The 13,651-nt window shown below is 42.4% G+C and overlaps 1 protein-coding gene across 1 annotated transcript in view; it reads right to left on the bottom strand.

Annotated features, from left to right (window-relative positions):
* LOC124615590 (superoxide dismutase [Cu-Zn]-like) overlaps nt 1-13,651 on the bottom strand; it is a 325,653-nt gene that overhangs the window by 187,128 nt on the left and 124,874 nt on the right. The window contains exon 2 of the mRNA XM_047143580.1: nt 640-677. The gene's annotated coding sequence lies outside the window, so the exon portion shown is untranslated. The remainder of the gene's footprint in view (nt 1-639; nt 678-13,651) is intronic.

The raw sequence follows: 13,651 nt of genomic DNA, 5'->3' as shown, positions 1-13,651 counted from the left end.
GGTAGTGGGAACTAATGAAACGAAGAGTAGTTGAAAAGATTTTTCTTAATATTTCTGTGACCCCATACTATCTATCTCAAGAACCACAGTTGTCGACAAAGGCAAATGAAACCACATGAAAGGAGAAGATAAATTATGTGACCCTCAAAACTGTATCATTCAGTCCATAGAATTATCCCTGTGGTTGCTTGACAGATTCAAACATAGAACAGCGTCTCACTTCCACACCTTTTAAAAACATTTGACATTATAAAACGTGCTGATCCTTAGTTGTCCTTAGTAGGTCATATAATAGTCTTACATATCCCCATTTCATACTAGAATAGTGACAAGATTACACTGACAAGTTTCATGATTTTCTTAGCACTGTTAGAATTTATATCATATTCATAGGTGTTAGGCGATAAACCACAATGATATCTTGAAATATCACAAAAGGTAATTGGTACAATATGGAAGACTCTCCCATGCTAGCCTCTCATTAAAATTCATTATTTACACAGGGGCTTTATGCATAAAATCGGGACAAAATAACTAAGTCAATAAAACAGGCCAATATTTCTATTGACTCTGGCTCTGGTAAATGTATTCTCTACCATCGAAGACATTAAAATATTTTCGTAGTGTCAATGAACTCACCTCGTTTAGGGCTGTACAAGTTGATCACGTTGCAGTATCTGGAAGAAATAAAAAGAATCATTCATGTGGCAGAACATATTTAACTTTATTATTGACAGACAAAAAGAAAACTATGAGACATGAGTATTTAAAAAAAATACGTTTTGATTAAGTGATCATACTGAAACATTGCAAGGAGCTGCCACCAGTATGAATTTTGCCTGTAGTATTCTTCTAAGATGTTTGTGATGGAGTTCTTTGAAGTCGGTATGTTTTGACAGTGCCCCATTTTTCTCATGCGCACTTGCAGGGTGTGAATATTGTTGACTATATAACAGTAGAAATAATTGTAATGTGTGTTGGTGATAAGAATCCTTCTAGCTAAAGTATTTCGATTACGTTTGATAATGTGAATCATACCACAAGTAGAGTGATCGCCGAATGAGTGTGTACCAAGTTGTAAAGAGCACTTTAATTTTTTAAGTAATGAGCAGAAACATTGTTTATTTGCATGTGTGAGCAACTGAGCGAAAAAGAAAACGCAAGCGAGTATTCAGTTGTCTAATAATGGTAAACTGCTTGCTTACCATATCGTGGCTCTGTACAAAAAAAATCATAATTTATTTCATATTTCTCATGAGAGAAAGTGTGAACTGTGGCTGCTATATCAATTGTCCTGAAAACATACAGAATTATTGTTGTTCAAAGGGCGAAATTCAATCATCTGCTTTCGACAGAGTAGCATTATTTCTCGACAACTATTACACGAGACGTCGAATCTTTGCAATACTCTCAAGTCATAACACCGTTCTTATCAACGATGGAAGACCCTACCAAGGCAACCTTTTCGCTTCTCTTTCTGGTGCTTTGAGTACATTTGTACATAGTAACGAGTCCAGTAACGCTGAATAATATGAATTTCACAGACATTACACCTAGCTTTATTACAATAACAGAAGGTTTTTTTAATGACATTAATCTTTTCTTTGGCAGTAAATTATTTGTTTACGAAATCCACACTTGTAATTTCGAAGTTTAGCCATTTTAAACTGGATGTGCTTCAGCACATATCAAAACTTTTAGAACGTCAGATATGTAAGTACGTCATTGCCACCTCTGTAGATAGAGTAATTAAAGTCGTTAGCGTCTTTCTCACAAACATTAAGATGTTGCACATATTCGCTGTTTTATAGGAACTGTAACTGTTGCCGAGAAGAATTATTCTTTCGTCAAATCGAGGACTTAGTCCAGCTACGAAGCGGTGAGCGGGATACTCTCACGAAATGTTTTAAAACCTGTAGTAATCCTTGTTCCGAATATAGGATATACGTTAATGACTTCTTGACTTAGCTGATGGAGAAGAAGTTTTTCATTTACTGCATATGCGATAATAAACAGCACTTATTCGTTTTACATGTTGACTTGCCCGATTCCGCAAGATTGTTCCAAAGAGACGCTAACAATTACTAAGCCACCTCCCTGTAGCGAGGTTTTCTTCTGTAAAAATATCATGCACTGCGTGTTAGCACGCGTCAACCGCTTTACAGGAAGTGCACCTCCTGCACTGCTGTCGATATCCCATAGGATCGCAACTTTTCTCTTGAGAGAAGGGAGAACACAGCTGCTTCTACGACAATTGAAAGCTCTAAGCGCCTTATATGTTTCCTTAGTGAGAGGCAAGGCGGCGCAGTGGTTAAGGCACTTGATGGGTATTCGGAAGCAGAAGAATCCAGTTCCCCGTCCAGCCTTCTAAATTTCCTTTTTTCATAGTTTTCATAAGTCGCTAAAGCGAATGATGCGGTGATTCCTTTGGAAACAACAGAGCGACTTACTTAAACTTCTTGTTCAGTCCGTGCTTGTACTCAGCCACTAAAGACCTCGATATCAACGGCTCGTTAGGCCCAGCTCCCGCTTCCCACATCTACAGTGAAGGCTTTGTGCTAAGAAGAAAGTTGGTTACATGTGAGGTTAGTGACGTAATCTTAGTGTTAAACGAGAAAATACACGTCTTATACGCACAAGAAGTTTTACTGAAATCCCATATTAGAGTCAGAGTTTAACAGAGCTTTAGGAGAATTGCGATCAGATGAGGGGTTGATAACATCCCCCAGAAATTTCTAAAATCATTGGGGAAAGAGGCGACAAGAGAACTATCCAAGCTGATGTGAAGAATCTATGAGACTGAGGACATACAATAAGACTTTCGGAAAAATATCAGCCACACAAACGCGAAGATATCAATGGCAGAGAAGAGCGAGAATTAGGAGCCAGTCAGCTTTATAGCTCATGCATCCAAGTTGCTAACAATAATAATATACAGCAGAATGAAAAAACTCGGGATTTGATAGGTGATAATCAGTTGGGCTTTAGGAAAGGTAAAGGCACCAGAGAGGCAGTTCTGAAATTGCGCTTAATAAAGGAAGCAAGAATGAAGAAAAATCGACGCACGATCATGGGATTTGCCGACCTGGAAAAAGCGTTAGGCTGTGTCAAATGATGCGAGACGTTCAAAATTCTGAGAATAATGGAAGTACGCTGCAGGGAAAGACGGGTAATATACGCTATGTAAAAGAACCAACAGGGAACAGAAAGACTGGAAGACCGAGAACTAAGTGTTCGGATTAAAAAGGGTATTTCGCCCCTAATATTGAAACTATACATCGAAGAAGCAATGACGAAAACATAAGAAAGCTTCAAGAGTGGGATTAAAGCTCAGGGTGAAAGGTTATCAATGCTAAGATTCGCTGATGATATTGCTATACTGAGTGAAAATGAAGAAAAATTACAGGATCTGTTGAATGAAGTAAAGAGTGTAACGAGTACAGAATACGGACTGACGGTAAACAGCAAAAAGGCGAAAGTAATAAGGAGTAGCAGAAATGAGAATAGCGAGAAATTTAACGTCAAAATTGGTCCCCACGGTGTAGACATTGTTAAGAAATTCATGACTGACGAAGCCCGAAGGCCATAAAATGTAGATTAGCTCAGATAAAGGGGACATTCATGGCCAAAAGACATGAACTTGTATCAAACGTTAGCCTTAATTTCCGGAAGAAGCGTCTGAAAATGCACGTTTGAAAGACAATTCTGCATAGTAGTGAATCATGCACTGTTGAAAAACCCAGAAAAGAAGAGCGTTTGACACGTCGTGTCATAGAACGATGTGAGATAAGGAATGTAGAGGTTTTCCGCAGTATCGACGAAGAGCGCAGTTTGTGGAAAACACCGACAAGAATACGGGACAGAATGATAGGACATGTGTTAAGACGTTAGGATCTAACTTCCATAGCATTAGAGGGGAGCAGTAGAGGGTAGAAACTGTAGAGGAGAACGGAGACAGGAGTAAAATAATTAAGGACGTAGGGTGCAAGCACTGCTCTGAGATGAAGAGGTTGGCAATCCCTCTTTACGGAGGAAAGAGACTGCCTGAACCGCAAGGATATTCCGGTGGAATATTCACATGAGGCTAAACGACAGGTACGCAGTAGACGTTTTCCGGTGAGGGGTGTTTTGTGGGCAGGCATCGCACCGCGTTTCGCAGGCGACGCCCTCGTCGCCGTCCCGCGGCACCTACTACCGCACACAGAGAGCAGCCAACGACAGGTAGCCGCTCCGGCAGGCCGGCAGAGCTGCCGCTGGCGCCGGCGCATCCCCTAACGAGGCTAATTAACGCTGCAATTAACACGTCCACGTCTAACTCGCGCGCATCCATTCACCCCCGTGTGCCCACGCTTCCCCCAGTCACACACACGCGCAGCCGTGCAGGTGGGGGTGGGGGTGGGTGGCTCACCTGAGCTGAGAGCACGGCGCTGCGCAGTGCAGCCTAATGCGCTGGAAACGCGACTGCCTTTTAGGGGTTCGCTCTGCTGTCTGCTGCAGTTTCGGGTTTCGCTGTGCAGCCGCGTGGAGCGAACGCGAGTCGCTCGGATCTCCCCGCCTCCGTGCTAGCACTCCAGTGTCGCATTTACCATTTGTTCCTCCCTCTCTCGAACTAGTCAGATATTTTACACCCCAGTATTTAATTCGGTTCTTCAGCAGCGCAGTGTGAATAGGCGGTGTGAATATTCCCTCTGATGTTGCACTCAGGCATTTAGCGCAGAAAAACACTGATATAATGTCTCAGTACACGAAATGAGTAGTGAACAGAGAGGAAAAAGTTTCCTTTCAGTGCAGTAGCTCCTCCTGGCAAGCGAATAAACGCGATGCAGAAATTTTCTGCGAGTTTTGTAGCGCACTGCACTCCTCTGCTCTAAATTTTTCTGTAACGTCTTGTACTAAACCATTCAGCATTTCAACTTAACTGCCTGAAAATAAAAAAAAGTTGGTTGGCATTCAACGTAGAAGTCACTAGAGACGGAACACCAGCTCACTTGGCGAAGAATGTCGAAAGATTTTCCTGTAATCGGTCTAAGTACCTGTTCTAACATTCACATACACAGTATATCCTCATAGCGTTAAGACTTCGCGTGTGAAATTCCAAACAGCAATGGTATCACTTGGTGAGTTGCGCCGTTGCAATCCTTGAAGTTTCAACAAGAATAGTGTGGAAGATCAAAACTTTAGCACCGCTGCAGCAGGCATCCTGGCCACGAATGTAACAGTACGTGTCTGACACTCGTCGCAAATGGCGGTAGAGCACCGAGGCATCAACAAATGTTGTGTTAAATTAGGCAAAACCGCCAGTGAAACGTTTGACGTGATGAAAAGTGTTTATGATAGAGATCATTTAAGTCTTTCGAATATTTCTCCGTGGTATACTCTATCTCATGACGGCATAAAGGTCTTTAAGGACACACAACAAGCATGAAAGCCATGAACAAGTCGCAAGGACGAAAATGCGCAAAAAGTCGCCGTAAATCATTGCATCAGATAGATGTTTTTCTGCACTGCTCATTGACGAGCTGTCAGAACAACGGAAACTGTTAGCCACAAAATTTTGAACGATAATTCGGGCAAAAGGAAAGTTTGTGCACGGTTTGTGTCGCACGCCCTTTCAGGCGGTGAAAAACATGGCGGAGTCCAACTTTGTAACGACCTGTTACAGGCAGCCCAAAGTGATACTGATTTCACGTGATCGATTGCAACTGGCGATGAGACATGGTGTTTCCAATACGGACCTCTTAGAAAGCGGCACAGTGCAGCGTAGTGAGCCAACACATGCTGATACCAAAGAAAGTACGCTTGCAGAATTCTTGTGAAGACAAAGTAATTATTCACAAGGAGTTTATACCAGAGGCGCAAACCGTTAATCCTGAGTATGGCGTCCTCCATCGTTTGCGGGAGAGAATTCGTCGAATACCAAGTGGCAAGTTCCTTGTCGCTGCTCCACAGCAGTGCCCCAGCCTACAAAGCGAAGTATTTGACCAGCTAATGGATCACAGTCCCGAATCACGTGCCGTATTCGTCACATTTGGCCCCAAGCGACTTCTGATTGTTCCCTAAACTGAAGTTGTCAATGAAAGGACACCGTTACGAAGCAGTTAAGGACATTCGAGAAATTAGTACTGCAATACTAAATGAATCTCAAAAAAGGACTACAGTGACTGTTTCGAAACTCTTTTAAAAAGATTTCAGCTGTGAATTGATGCAGTGTAATTATTTTGAATAAATACAATGATTTTGTGAACATAATTCATGATTCATTTTTCATAGCCACAGTCCTAACAAAACTGGGAGACACTGTGTAGCTATTAAATACTTGGCTAACTGGATGAAGCATTTTCTTGAATTTAAGTGAAGCATACCGAGTGTGGATTATAAGAAATACATCCACGGTATAATCAGAATCAGTTCTACCCATGTGGAACAGTACCATTCCACTAAAGAGCACGGCCATTTTTCTTCGCTAAACTTTTGCTTCGCTTTTATCCCGCCGTCGAGGTGTCGTTATGTCATAATTTTACTTTCTTCCTAACTCTTTGTTTTATTTTTGCAAACAGATCTTGGTTTTCAGGGAAAGTACAATTAATGCATGAAGAAATATTGACTTGCGCAGAAAATAACGTTTACCCACATGCGTCGTTTAGAAACCTTACGGATATATATATCCATTTTTGCTGTCCGCACAGCTCTCCATTGAACCATCTCCAATGACTGCACCAAGCTTCAGAAGGTAGCCTCAACAGTCTGCTTGAGAAGTTATAAATACGCATATATATAGGTATATCACCTTAACGGAGCCTCCCTAAGGAATTTGGTCCACCTCCTTCCGACTTTGAAACATAAATAAACATTAATCGTATTGTCAATGAAACAAACAAGCACACTAAAATAGAACAGCCTGCTATTTATCATAAATTAATGTAATAGTTAAACAGATGTCACAATGTTAAGTATGTCTCATCATTTGTATTCCATTATTTGTCTACAGAAGTATATAGCAATAGAACTCTCATAATTATGAGGGGATTTCGAAAACTAAGTTACAAATTATTATGGCAGTCCACACAGCTTTAACTGAATATCACCAAGTCTGTATAAACAGCCATCGGAACGTTCTACCGCTCATTCTGTTCCTCTAGGATATAAATTCGCTCCTTGGTCAAGGAGCCGTTTGTCAACGACTGTGCAAACTTGCTCAGTATTAGAAAACCTCCTCCTCCCCCCCCCCCCCCCTCGATGTTCTTCCAGTCTGCCGACAGACAAGATACAAATCTCATGGTGCAAGATTTAAACTGAATGACTGATCGGTATCACCCACATCTGTGGCGTCTTCAGCATACTATTGGCACCATTTCACTACTGATGAACGTGACATTTCATTTGAACCATACACTGCTAGAATTTCAAGGTGAAACTGTATACAATTTAAACGTTTTACCTACAAGAATCGTACTGAGCCACGCACTTCAACCTTGGCTGTTGCCGAGCGGTTCTAGGAGCTTCAGTTCGGAACCGCGCTGCTGCTACGGTCGCAGGTTCGAATCCTGCCTCGGGCATGGATGTGTGTGATGCCCTTAGGTTAGTTAGGTTTAAGTACTTCTAAGTCTAGGACACTGATGACCTCAGATGTTAAGTCCCATAGTGCTTAGAGACATTTGAACCATCACAAAATTATTAATTGTTACTTAGTACTAATAGTGTGCATCCTGGTGTTCTACCGAGTTGGTGCTTCCATTTTATGCCACATGAAGCGGAAAAGCTTCAAGAGCTCCTGGAACATTTAAACTCCATCCAGCGTAATATAAAAAATCTGACGGATACCTGGGTCAAACCGTATGTAGAAAACTTACACACATTGGCATCTGTCTACACGCCACGAACCATAACCGTTCGCCACAATTCGGTGCTAAAGTCTCTGGTCCACAGACACTTCCAGACAAGCAGAGCCTCGCCGGAGAATTACAGCACCTAAGACTGGTGTCGCGAAGGAATGGGTACTCAGAGCATCAAAGTTAACGAGCGACGCAGTCAAAATCTAGAACGAGTCACAAAGAGGTTGAGACTGAGCCCGAGGGAGCGAAGCCAAAACTCGCTTGTGTACCTTAAGCTGACACAATATCCGGAAAGATCGGCAGACTCCTACGGACACATGCCATCCAGTGTACTTCGCTCGCTTCAACTAAGATAAAAGGTATTCTTTGTAAAGTTAAAGACGATCTAGGTTTACGAAAGACGGGTGTTTATCGCACTCCATGCGAATGTGGCATGTCTTACGTCATGCGGAATATCGGTACAGTCGAAGAGTGATTGAGGAACCTCTGCGACATACCCGATTAAAACAAATAAGCAACTCAGCTGTCACGCGAGCAGTGCCTCGAATATAATCACGAAACGAAAAACGACCATACAAGTATCGTGGTGCAAACGTCCAGTTTCTGGGACAGCATAATGAAGGTGTCAATCGAAATTACGCTGTCAGAAACCCTAATAAACACGGATGGTGGTTCCGATTTAAATAAGGCTTCGATCCGGCACTCAGTCTATTAAAATATCACCGGTGATCACATTCACGAGAGAGAATCTACGTTGCGCGGAATATCAGAGCGAGCTTTGAAAAAGGAAAGAGCATCGGAGGAGGGCGTAGTGAGCGTCGGGCATCGAGCGCGGCTATAAACAGCGCAGTGAGGCCAACAATAATTCACGGTCCGGATGCAGTCCAGGCAGCGAGTCACATGGCAACAGAACTCGTAGCACCTGAAGAAGACAGAAGGATCGGTCGTCGAAAATCTGTGCAGAAAATGGAGACAACAACTCGGCAGAACTACCGCTTACTATTAATCAACCACGCGGAGAAAAGTTACCCATGACTGCCCCCACGTATCAGTAGTTTAGTCACGATGAGTGACGGTGAGCTGACGCATGTGTAGTAATGTCAGCTGACCTCATGTGCCTGCCCGTTCTGATAAGCACAGCTCAGAATGTGTGTCCCTCACTCGCCTTCTCCAGGCCACATCACTCCCACAACGCATGACTGACGTGGCATGCACAGCATCGCTGCCGAGTGGTGGATGCAGAGGGGCATGGACAGTAGCGCACATCGGTGCATTGTGGCACTGAAGTAACTACAGGTCGCACAATGTGGGCATTATGCAACAAATTTAATAATATTTTAACATGGTTTCTGTTCACTAACGTAAAAAAAAGGATGTTCCATCCCTTACTTCACACTTTTATGGGTCAATTCATCTTTTATTTATTTATTTAATTTTTCCTTTCTAAAGTAGCCTCTGTTCTTCCTCAGATTTCAGGTTATCTCCATTTCAAATTTCATCAGTTCAGTAGTTATTCATGAAAACACAACTTTGTGGAAGTGTAGATTAAACATGTTGTGGATTGTATAAGCACTGTATTCATTATGTTAGATGGTATTACATGGAACGTATCAATCAATAAAAGCATTTTCACAAATATGATACAGTTCAAACCTCAAAGAGTAAAAAATCTTTCTCAATGAGTAAAACTGTTTCCCTATGTCGTGTTATATTCTTCGAAAGAGAGAAAATATTAATTTACGATAGCTTTTTTAAAGCTTGTACGTGACCCAAGCTACGCTCAAGTTGCCTGAGAAATTCCGATGAAAATTCGTCTTGCTTGTTTTGGAGAGCACCGTGTTCAAACAGACAGGACGGTCTTAGATAAAACTTTAAATCACGGTATCTTATATTCTGCGATCCGATATTGATGAAATAAAGCCTTTATATTGCCCCAAGCTACCCTCAAATTACCTGTGAAAAACCCATGAAATTTCGTGTAGTAGTTTTGGAGATTCGTGTGTTCAAACAGACGGACACGACGGTTTCGCCGATGTATTGTTAGTATAGAAGAAGATCATTCTGTATTTTTACGCAGTGACGGTCTCACAATGTCAGTTTTCGACAAAATAGCACTTGCGTTTGGTTAGCTGTCGATTCAATAAAGAGCTATAAAAAGCAATTGTTTCATGCTGCGCGACGCTCAACGGAAATGGTGAATACGAGAATAGGGGGAGGGGGTAGACATACGGCGAGATCAGCTCGTCGGGAGACCTTGTTACACCACAGCGCTCACGGGCGCACTGTTCAGTCGGCGTGCGCAGTGTTGCAGAGCGCTGTACGTGCCGCGCCCGTACAGACGACACCACCCCGCGTTAATAATGTACGCGTCGCTGAGCAACGCGGTGGAGCGCCGCGCCGAGCCGAAGTGACAGGGCAGGCTGGCGTAGGCGGCACAGCCGTGGCCGAGTGACCGCACAAAGAACGTCGCGCTAGGCAGGCAGCAGCGGGCGCGGGCCGCTCGCAATCCATTTCGCCCGCCAGCCGGCTGCCGGCCCACACTCGTTTTCGCGAAGGGAGCGGTGATCCCAGCTTTGCCAGAATGCTACGCGGCTCCGTGTCAAAGGGGCGACCGGGACTGCTGCTCGACGTAGGAGAGCGCGGGAAAAAGGCCACGCGCTCTCCATTTATCCTACAATTATGAAGAGCTGCAGTAATTACACCGTGTGCCGAGGAAAATGCACCTGCTACCTTTCGCCGCGTCCCCTACACTTGGATTCCCTTCTAATTTTTTATTTTACTATGAGTCTTCTCGCAGTTGCCCAGTTGTCTATTACTTCAACTGATGCGCCCTGTTCGTAATTTCTGTAAATAAACGTTTGTTGGTGAAAGGATCATAGCAAGTGTACCGGTATGAAATGAGGTCAAGATACAAATGTGTCGATAGGGAACATTTGTTGTGAACGAGCTGTAATTTTTTTCTGTTTGGTTGGTATGGCATCTGTCAAAGATATTTAGTATACATCAAGTCATGGAACAAACAACATCATTTGTTTTCATCGTGTTAACAATGTCGAATTTTGTACCAGAAAGTGATGATTTGTGGAAAGTATTAATTTTTTGCTTTCATTTGAAAAAAAGTGCTGCAGAGTCGCGTCGAATGCTTGTCGAGGCATATGGTGATCATGCTCTATCAGAAGCAACATGCAAAAGATGGTTTCAACGGTTCAGAAATAATGATTTTGATGTAAGAAATGAAGAACGTGGAAGACCACCAAAAACGTTCGAAGACGCCGAATTGCAAGCAATATTGGATGAAGATGATACTTTAAGTCAGAAGCAAATGGCAGCAATGCTAAATGTTGCACAACAAACAATTTCTGACCGTTTGAAAGCTATGGGAAAGATCCAAAAGTGTGGAAAATGGGTGCCACATGAATTGAATGAAAGACAGATGGAAAACCGAAAAACCATTTGTCAAATTTTGCTTCAAAGACATGAAAGAAAATCAATTTTGCATCGAATTGTTACTGGCGATGAAAAATGGATTTATTTTAAGAATCCTAAACGGGAAAAATCATGGGATAATCCGGGACAATCATCAACATCGACTGCAAAACCAGATCGATGCGGCAAGAAGACAATGCTCTGTGTTTGGTGGGATCAGAAAGGTGTGGTGTATCATGAGCTTCTAAAACCCGGTGAAACTGTGAATACTAATCGCTACAGACAACAAATGATCGATTTTAACTATGCATTGATCGAAAAAAGACCAGAATGGGCCGGAAGACATGGCAAAGTAATATTTTTATACTACAATGCACCTGCACACAAAGCAAAACTGGTTCAGGATACAATCAAAACACATGAACACATGGCTGGGAGCTGCTACCCCACCCGCCGTATTCGCCAGACTTGGCCCCTTCCGACTACCATTTGTTTTCATCAACGAGACACGCATTGGCTGAGGAACACTTCGATTCCTACGAAGAAGTCGAAAATTGGGTGTCTGATTGGCTTGCTTCAAAAGATGTACATTTCTATTGGCGCGGTGTCTACAATTGCCAGAAAGGTGGTCAAAATGTATAGAAAGCAATTGTCAATACTTTGAATAAAATGTTTTTATCTTTCAATTGAAAATTAGTGTTTCATTTTCACAAAAAACGCTCATTTCATACCAGTACACCTGGTATTATGATGAGAAGGTCTGAATACCGTCTTCTGCCCTCACATACAGTTACTGAAGGATGTGTTCGCGTCAAATTTCCGCTGAAAGGGCTGGTAGTGAGAAGTGGAGCCCAGGGCAAATTTTGACTTTGCGGCAGACACCCCACCACCGACATGTTACCATTCCTTTGTTTATTCTTTATGACTGCCTACACTATTGATTCCTTTATTGACGTCAACATGACTTTATAATGATGCAGAAGGTATAGTTACAATAATTCTTTTTTATATGATACAATTCAGAACATGGTACAATACACAGTCTTACTTACTACATAACGCGATTCATTGTTTTTTTTTTTTTCACTATTGATTAGTGCAAAGTCGTAATAAATTGAAACAACAAACACAACATCTGGTAGCCGAAAAGATGAAACGAGCCTACGTTTTCAGGAGTTAGGGAACTGTTGCTCAACATCTTTCATTCCGAATCAGTTCACGATACCTTTCCTCACACTTCCACCACCTCCTCACTTCAGTGCCCTCCATCCTTCTCGATCTCCTTCTCTTCCTCTTCACCCTCCTTCGTCCTCAGCCTTCGTCCTCCCTCTTCCCCGTTCCTTTTGCCCTTATTTTTCTTCGCATACCTACATCTACATGACTATTCTGCAATTCACACTTAAGTGCCTGCGAAACGATTCACCGAATCACTTTTACACTATTTCCCTACCGGGCACTCAAAGAGCGAGTGAAAAACGAACGCTTAACTTATTCCACGTGATCTTTGATTTCTCGTATTTTATTACGATGACCATTTCACCTTGGTAGGTGGGCGTCAACAGAATATTTCCGCAATCGGGCGACAGTTGGTGAGTGCAAATTCGTGAAAAGATCTCGTTGCAGTGAAAAACGCCAGCCGGCCGAAGTGGCCGTGCGGTTCTAGGCGCTGCAGTCTGGACCTGCGGGACCGCTACTGTCACAGGTTCGAATCCTGCCTCGGGCATGGGTGTGTGTGATGTCCTTAGGTTAGTTAGGTTTAACTAGTTCTAAGTTCTAGGGGACTAATGACCTCAGAAGTTGAGTCCCATAGTGCTCAGAGCCATTTGAACCATTTGAAAAACGCCTTTATTTTAATGAGTGTCACCCCTTCCGTAACACTCTCTCCCCTGAATGTTAAAAAATACATCGGCTCAACCACTTGTTTATAGTGTAAAACACTAAGATTGACGCGTTTCGGAAGTCAAGCTTCCATCATCAGAATAATAAAAAGTAAAAGAACTTGTTAAAACTCGCTAAAATGGAACATGCACCAGGCACAATAAAATTGATAATAAAATTAAAGCATCGTGACAGTCTCTTAGCAAGGCATCAAGCAAATTTTTATCTGCTTATTTAAATAGATACATTCTGCGTTTATTTCTGGTGGCTTTAAGTGTTACGGTATTCAGTCCTGCTACAACGCCCTTGTGGTCACTGATCCCTGCATCCGTCAAGCTGCTACCTATTTGCCCAGGATTGTTTGTTACTAAGAGGTCAAGTATGTTTTCACATCCACTTACGCTTCTAATGGGCTCCTGAACTAATTGTTCGAAATAATATTCGGAGAAACGATTTAGAACAATTTCGTACGCAGTTTTATATATTTTTGACAACATATAGAGGGTAGATTTAAG

This window comes from Schistocerca americana, chromosome 1 (assembly GCF_021461395.2).
Source record: "Schistocerca americana isolate TAMUIC-IGC-003095 chromosome 1, iqSchAmer2.1, whole genome shotgun sequence".
Taxonomy (NCBI): domain Eukaryota; kingdom Metazoa; phylum Arthropoda; class Insecta; order Orthoptera; family Acrididae; genus Schistocerca; species Schistocerca americana.
Note: the sequence above shows the minus strand (reverse complement) of the source record. Positions and strands in the feature narration are given on the sequence as shown.